Below are 7,681 nucleotides of genomic sequence, written 5' to 3' on the forward strand. Positions count from 1 at the left end.
CTTTTTTTGTATCCATTAATCAAAAATACCCTCATATTGTTTTTTTTTATTAAAATATACCTACTTTTTTGAGTGGATTGCCTAATATACCCTCACTCTTTACTTAAGTCTAGCATATATAATTTACAGAACACCTAAGGGGTCTAATGGGGACATCATCTATAAAAGTGGGTATATCTAAAAAAATATAAAAATTATTGAGGTAAAAATTAAAACAAATAAAGTAAAGTGGGTATACAATATAATTTCCTTTTGATTTTATCCTCCAAATGGGGCCCTTCATTTCAGCCGTGCTGAATGCTCGGAGAGCTTGAAACAAAGTTTTGTGGGAATTAAAAGGAAATATAAACTGTTAATAACCTTATTCAAAATGTAAAGTTTGTAAATGAAGGCTAGAATACATAGTCTTAATATACAGAAATTTTGTGACAAAGATAAAAGCTGGTTTGAGAGATTATAATTGTATCAGGGTAAAGGATCAAGGGTTCTCCAATTGTAAACTCATGCACATATATAATTAATTTTTAGTGCAATATAATCTGCTTATTTACCATGACATATTAATATTTGTATATTGTTAAAGTACACTTGAAAGAATAAATATTATTTATATAATATTAATATGTTTAGAGAATACTATTGCATTTTTTCATTTGCTTATTATGAGAAAGGAGAGAACAGAGCAAAAGCAGAGTGTGTTCTTTATTATTGCTCGATTAAGTTTTACAAAGAGAAGGAATGAGCCTTATATAGCTCGGTTACAACAAGGGATAATCAGTTGGAGGAATAACCAACTGTAACAGAATTAGCTACATGAATCAAGACTCTAACAACCAAAACATATCCTAACTAACTAATTCAACTTGGTCTAAAAGCCCCCCTCAAGATGGAGTGTAGATGTTAATTAAACTTATCTTGGAGACAATGTTTTTGTGAGTAGTTGGGAGAAGAGCTTTGGTGAATATGTCGGGGAGGTTATTTTGGGAAGAGACATGAAGTAGCTTGACGGAGCCTTGTTGAACCTTCTCGCGAATGAAATGGCAGTCAATTTCCGCGTGCTTGGTACGTTCGTGATAGACCGGATTCTCACTAATGTGGGTTGCGGCGGTGTTGTCACAGTAGAGCAGAGCAAGATTGGAGTGATTGATGCCAAAGTCTTTTAGAAGAGCAATAACCCAAGTAAGTTCAGATGTAGCATTTACCATAGCTCGATATTCTGCTTCAGCAGAAGACCGAGAAACAGTTTGTTGTTTTTTTGACTTCCATGACACAAGAGAGCTGCCTAGGAAGAGACAGTATCCCGAGACTGAGCGCCTTGTGTCTTGACAAGTTCCCCAATCAGCGTCTGAAAAAAAGGATATTTGGACATTCGAATGGGAGAGACTAGTCTTGGCATGAGCAGATATAGTTGGAGTTGTGGTAGATGAAAAAAATAAGCCTTGTGCTGGGGTGGTTTTTAAGTATTGTAGGATGCGATGTGCAGCATGAAGATGAGGAACCCGGGGGCTAGTTAGGAATTGACTTAAGTGATTGACAGCAAAGGAGATGTCAGGTCTTGTTATAGTCAAATATATGAGTTTGCCAATAAGGCTTCGAAAAACCGTGGGATCAGGTAGGAGATTCCCTTTGGAGTTGCTTAATTTGAGATTGGTCTCCATGGGAGTGGAGGCAGGTTTGGTGCCTATGTATCCCGTATCCTTGAGAAGTTGTAGGGTAAATGGTCTTTGGGAGACGGAGATACCATGTTTGGTTCGACCAACTTCAAGTCCAAGAAAGAACCTAATGGTTCCAAGATCTTTGAGTTTGAATTTGTCATGAAGATAGGTCTTAAAATGGGATATAGCAAGGTCATTGTTGCTTGCAACAATAATATCATCCACATATATGAGGATGGCTAAGAAGATGTTGGATGTTCTCTTGATGAAGAGAGAATTGTCAGAAAGGGATTGAGTGAAACCATCGGAGATGAGGGTTTGACTTAGTTTACTAAACCATTTCCTAGAGGCTTGTTTGAGACCATAAATGCTTTTGTTTAGTTTGCAAACGGTGTTGGGAGGTGCTTTGTATCCTGGAGGAATTTTCATATAGACTTCTTCATGGAGATCTCCATGAAGGAAGGCATTATTGATGTCAAGTTGGTGGATATTCCAGTTGTTCATGGCTGCAAGAGCCAAAAAAATATTTAGAGTGTTGAACTTAGCGACGGGGGCATAAGTTTGAGAATAATCAATGCCATGTCGTTGAGTAAATCCTTTGGCGACTAGGCGAGCTTTGAAATTCAACAGCTCCACTTTCATTGTATTTGACTTTATAGACCCATTTGCACCCAATGGCCTTATGACCAGGTGGTAACTTGGTGACAATCCAAGTGTTATTCTTCTCAAGAGCATCCGTTTCTTTATCCATGGCTAGTAACCAATGTCGAAACTGAGAAGCTTCAGCATAACTTTGTGGTTCAATTTCAGAGTAGGCTGCTAGGACAGCAGCTCTGAATTGGGGATGTAATTTGATGTATGAGAGAAAAGGCTCAATTGGATGAGCTGTAGATGAGGCATGACAGATGTAATCTGTCAATTTTTTTGGTTTTGTGACAGTTCGGCCAACTCTTGTGATGGAGTGAGGAACTGAATTTTTTGGGGAGGATACTGAAGGCAAAGGTGTAGGAAAACCAGATGCACTTTCAGATATATGAGAGGCTGTTGTGGGATTGTTGATTGACACGGTTGCATGTTCTGTGGTATTTTTAATACCAGGAACTGGTGAGCAGTGTGATGGGATTGCTGGTATATAGGCAGGTGGGTTGAGACTCTTGGTGCCTGGATCAGCAAGTTGTGTAATGTCATTGAAGTTGCTTGATGCAACATGTTGATTTGCACCAGATTGTGGTGCTGGTGCAACAAGTGGATGTGCACCAGGTTGTTGTTGTGCACCAGTTTGAGGTGCGGGTGTGGATGCTGGGACAGGATGCAATATTTTGTGGTGAAATGCACCAATTTTTGTAGCAGTATCGACTGGTTTTTTTGCACCAGCATGCTGATTTGCAGCAGCTGGTTTAGGTGCATCAGATGGTTTGTTGGCACTAGATGATGGTGCGGGTATAGTCATAGGCTGAGAGATTTGAACAGCCTGTTGTACTGATTTATTTGTAGGAAGTACAATATCAGGAAAGAGTGTGTTGATTTCACAAGGAGAGGTTGTAGATGAGAGGGGGAAAATTGTTTCATAGAAAACAACATCCCGTGATATGTAAACTTGTTTTGTTTCAATATCAAGAAGTATGTAGGCTTTCATGCCTTGGGGATATCCAATGAACACAGAAGCTCGACTTCTTGATGTAAATTTATGCCGTTTAGAGGTAAGGGTGGAGCCATAGGCGAGACACCCAAAAACTCTTAAGTGGTCATAACTTGGGGTAGTACCATGTAGTACTTGGTATGAAGTCATACCTTTGAATAATTTTGAGGGAGTTCTATTTAAGAGGTAAGTAGCCGTTTGAACTAGATAAGGCCAATAAATGAGAGGTAAGTTAGATTGAAAACCAAGAGCACGAGCAACATTTAATATATGTTGGTGCTTCCTTTCAACAACCGAATTTTGTTGTGGTCTTCCCACACATGAGTGGTAGTTTATTATGCCTTTAGAGGCATAAAAAGATTGTAAATTTAGTTCCTTGGCATTATCCAATCGGATAGTCTTTATATTTGTTGAAAATTGAGTACAAACCATGTTAAAGAAGGTGGGAATGATATGTTGGACATCAGATTTATTCTTGAGCATGTATAGCCAAGTAAATCGAGATTTGTCATCAACTATAGTAAGGAAATATTTGTAACCTTCCACACTAATTATATGAAAAGGACCCCAAATATCCATGTGAATTAAATCAAACACATTCTTGGAAAATTGTTGTTGGAAATGAATGGCAAACGCTTTTGTTTAGCCAAATGGCAAATGTGACAATGTAAATGTGAATCTTTATGTAAAATCTTATGTTCTTTATTGAAGAAATTTGAAATACACATAGAGGGGTGTCCAAGGCGATTGTGCCATTGGTTTACACTAGTTTTATTGAAAACAAAAGGGGAAACAGTGGCTGCTGCAGTGGGAAGATTGTCTTGTTGAAGCAAGTACAATTTGCCATATCTTTCAGCTGTCCCAATCACCACATTCAGAGTAGGATCCTGAATTACACAAGAATTATGATGAAATAAAATGGAATTAGGTGTGAAATCCATATATGCAGAAACTGAAAAAAGATTCAGTTGAAAACTTGGTATGTACAACACCTTATGGAGAATGATTTTAGAATTAATGTGCACGGTTCCAATATTTTTTACAGTAACAGTTTGTCCATTGGGCAGTGAGACATATTTAGGAAATGAAATAGGTGTAAATGTAGAAAAGCAAGCTATATTAGAACACATGTGGTGTGTAGCACCACTATCAATTATCCAAGGTATAGTATTGGATTTAAAATGAGTACCTGCAAGATTAAAGACAGCAGTAGGTGTATGAGTGGGTTCAGGATGGTTGTTGTGGCTAAGTTGCTGACTTAGGAGGGAGATCAATTGCTGGCATTGGTTAGAAAGATCAGCATTGACAGTGAGTCCATCCGAGTCTGGTTTGGCATTGCTGGAAGAAGCATGATTTGCCTTGGCTTTGCCTTTTTCGGGTTTCTTTTTGTCTCCATAACCAGGAGGAAATCCGTGTAGGAAGTAACACTTGTCGACTAAGTGGCCTGGTTTGCCACAATTAGAACACGAAGGCCTTGGTTTCTTGGCTCGTGAGGGATTAGTAGAACTGGCAGCAGCAGCCACGGGAACCAAGTTAGTAGAACCAAGAGACCTTTGACGTTCTTCTTGAACGATCCACAGGTTAGGCATGGGTTCATTGAGCAAGATTTGAGCTCGAACCGAGGCATAGGATTCGTTTAAGCAAGTCAAGAATTGGAGCACTTGATTTTGGTTATAGTAATCCAAGAATATTTTCATTGCAGCACAAGTGCAGCTTGAGATGGGTTGGAATTCTTTTAATTCATCCCATAAAGACTTCAATTTAGTGAAGTAGGAAGAAACAGAGTTATCACCCTGTTGAAGATGGGTCAATTGAGTCTGTAATTGGAAGACCCGAGGACCATTACCTTCATTAAAGCATTCAGCTAAGTCGTTCCACATATCGGTAGCCAAATCAAAGTATAATATGCTTTGAGCAATCTCAGAAGACACAGAGTTAACTAACCAAGACATGACCATATTGTTACATCTTAACCAAGAATTGAGATAGATGTTACCAGGTTCCGGGCGAGGAAGGGAGCCATTGATGAATGCAATTTTGTTCTTGGCAGTGAGCGCCATGGTGATGCCTCGCTTCCACGACTGGTAATTGGTGCCGTTGAGGACGGTGGAGACAAGCACAAGACCGAGATGATCACCGGTGCTGAGGAAGAAGGGGCTGGAATGATCGTCAGCCACGGATCGAGAGGTGAGTGCCTGGTTCGAGTTGTCATCAACAATGGTGGGAGGATCTTGAGGAAGAGGATCTGTGTTCTGAGTTGAAACCCTAATCAGTGGATTACGGGGAGGAATCGCTGAAGGATTGGAAGCTGGAGTGGGATCGGAATTGATCTCTGCAGCTGGATTGTCGATCGATGATGGAGGATCACCATTCTGCGATCGAGTTGAAGGGCGCTCCATTGAAGCTGTGGGCGAAATTACTTCTGATACCATATGAGAAAGGAGAGAACAGAGCAAAAGCAAAGTGTGTTCTTTATTATTGCTCGATTAAGTTTTACAAAGAGAAGGAATGAGCCTTATATAGCTCTGTTACAACAAGGGATAATCAGTTGGAGGAATAACCAACTGTAACAGAATTAGCTACATGAATCAAGACTCTAACAACCAAAACATATCCTAACTAACTAATTCAACTTGGTCTAAAACTTATTTATGATACATTTTTGTCTATTTTGTTTTTTCTATTCTAATATAAAGAAAAGACACTTATATATATATGCTCTAATAATATCTCTATATCTATTCTATATAAAGTGTGCCTATATAACTGAAATTCTTGGTTTATGAGAAATTCATGGGTGACTTTTTATTTTTATTTGATAAAATAATAAAATATTATTTATATATAATAAAATAATAATAAAACAAATCCTATTAATATTTGAACTGATATTTAGCATATTTCAACTCTATATATAATTACAACTATAACTTTAGAAATTAAAAATATATATATAAAATAAATTGAACCTTAAACCGCATATACAATTAGTTTGTTGAGAGAGATCAGGAAAAGAACGAATTATATATGGAATTTTTTTTTACCAAATCGTCCCCCAATTTCAGGTTCTGATCCAATTGGGTCTTCTTTTTATTTGTAAATCATCCCCCAATTTTTAAGATTAATTTTTCATTAATTATTTATTGTATTCCTTTTCCTATTACAATTTGGACATTCCCATGGGATCACACATAATATTCCAATCCGCACTTCTTTTTTTTCTTCTTCACAACTTAATAACAAAATATATAAGTAATAATAATAATAAAAAAGAAGCGTGACTTTTATCAAAGTTCACAAAGCCAAGCATCAATGGCGAAAAAAACCCAACAAAGTTTACATCTAATAAATGATTTTAAGTGCTCGGCATATGCATTAGTTTCCAGGAGCAAAGTTTTTTAAAGTTACGTAATAATTTACATATATGTTGCAAACACAATATACAAAAAATAAAGAAGAATATGGAAGAAAGAAGAGACCATTATTCACATCTATAAAGACAGTGGAGATAATAATAGAAACTTTTTATTTTTTTTTCTTTTTGAGTAAAAATAAATATGAAATTTAAATCGCATAGAGTTTTATTTTAATAAAATATAGTATTTTAAAATAATTTAATAGTATTTTGTTATAGAATACTATCACTTTTTGTTAAACATGGTTTTCACTTTTTGTCGACACTACCATATTCAATTTATCAACGAAAAAATAGACAATTCAGATATATGTGGACCCAGCTAGAATGAAAAGTGCAAAATACAAAAATTACACTATTGTCTCTATCAAAGCAAATGAAGATTGAAATCCACCAATGACTATCATTAGTTTTCTTATCGACAATTTTTAGACAAATGCTATCTTCAATTATCAATAATTTAGAGATTGATTTTAAATTTTCTTTTTATCTTACACCCATTTAACTAATGTTTCTTTAAGTATTGGAATATTAATTTTTAATTTATTTTTGGATTAAATTAAGAACATATTTAAATCATCAAGCTTTCTTAAACACTAATATATTGCATTCGGTATTCACGTTTAATTGACAACATTATAAAATATAATATTTAGATACACATAATAATAATCTCACCTAATAATTAATAATATTTTTTCTTTAATTTTTAATTGTATCACTTTCATATAATATAGAAAAAAACTAGCATAAATTTAGTATACGTGCCTCGCACGTAATTTTTTGCTAGTATATATATATATATATCTACTATATAATTACTATTTATGATCACGACCATATCCATTGGTATATATATATATGGAACACTTCTTAATGGGTAATACACATTGATGGGAACTAAAAAAAATTAATAAGGTAACAATCTAATAACCTTTTATGGCAAGTTTCTAACAATTATTTTCAAAAAAA

This window comes from Cannabis sativa, chromosome X, assembly GCF_029168945.1.
Source record: "Cannabis sativa cultivar Pink pepper isolate KNU-18-1 chromosome X, ASM2916894v1, whole genome shotgun sequence".
Taxonomy (NCBI): Eukaryota; Viridiplantae; Streptophyta; class Magnoliopsida; order Rosales; family Cannabaceae; genus Cannabis; species Cannabis sativa.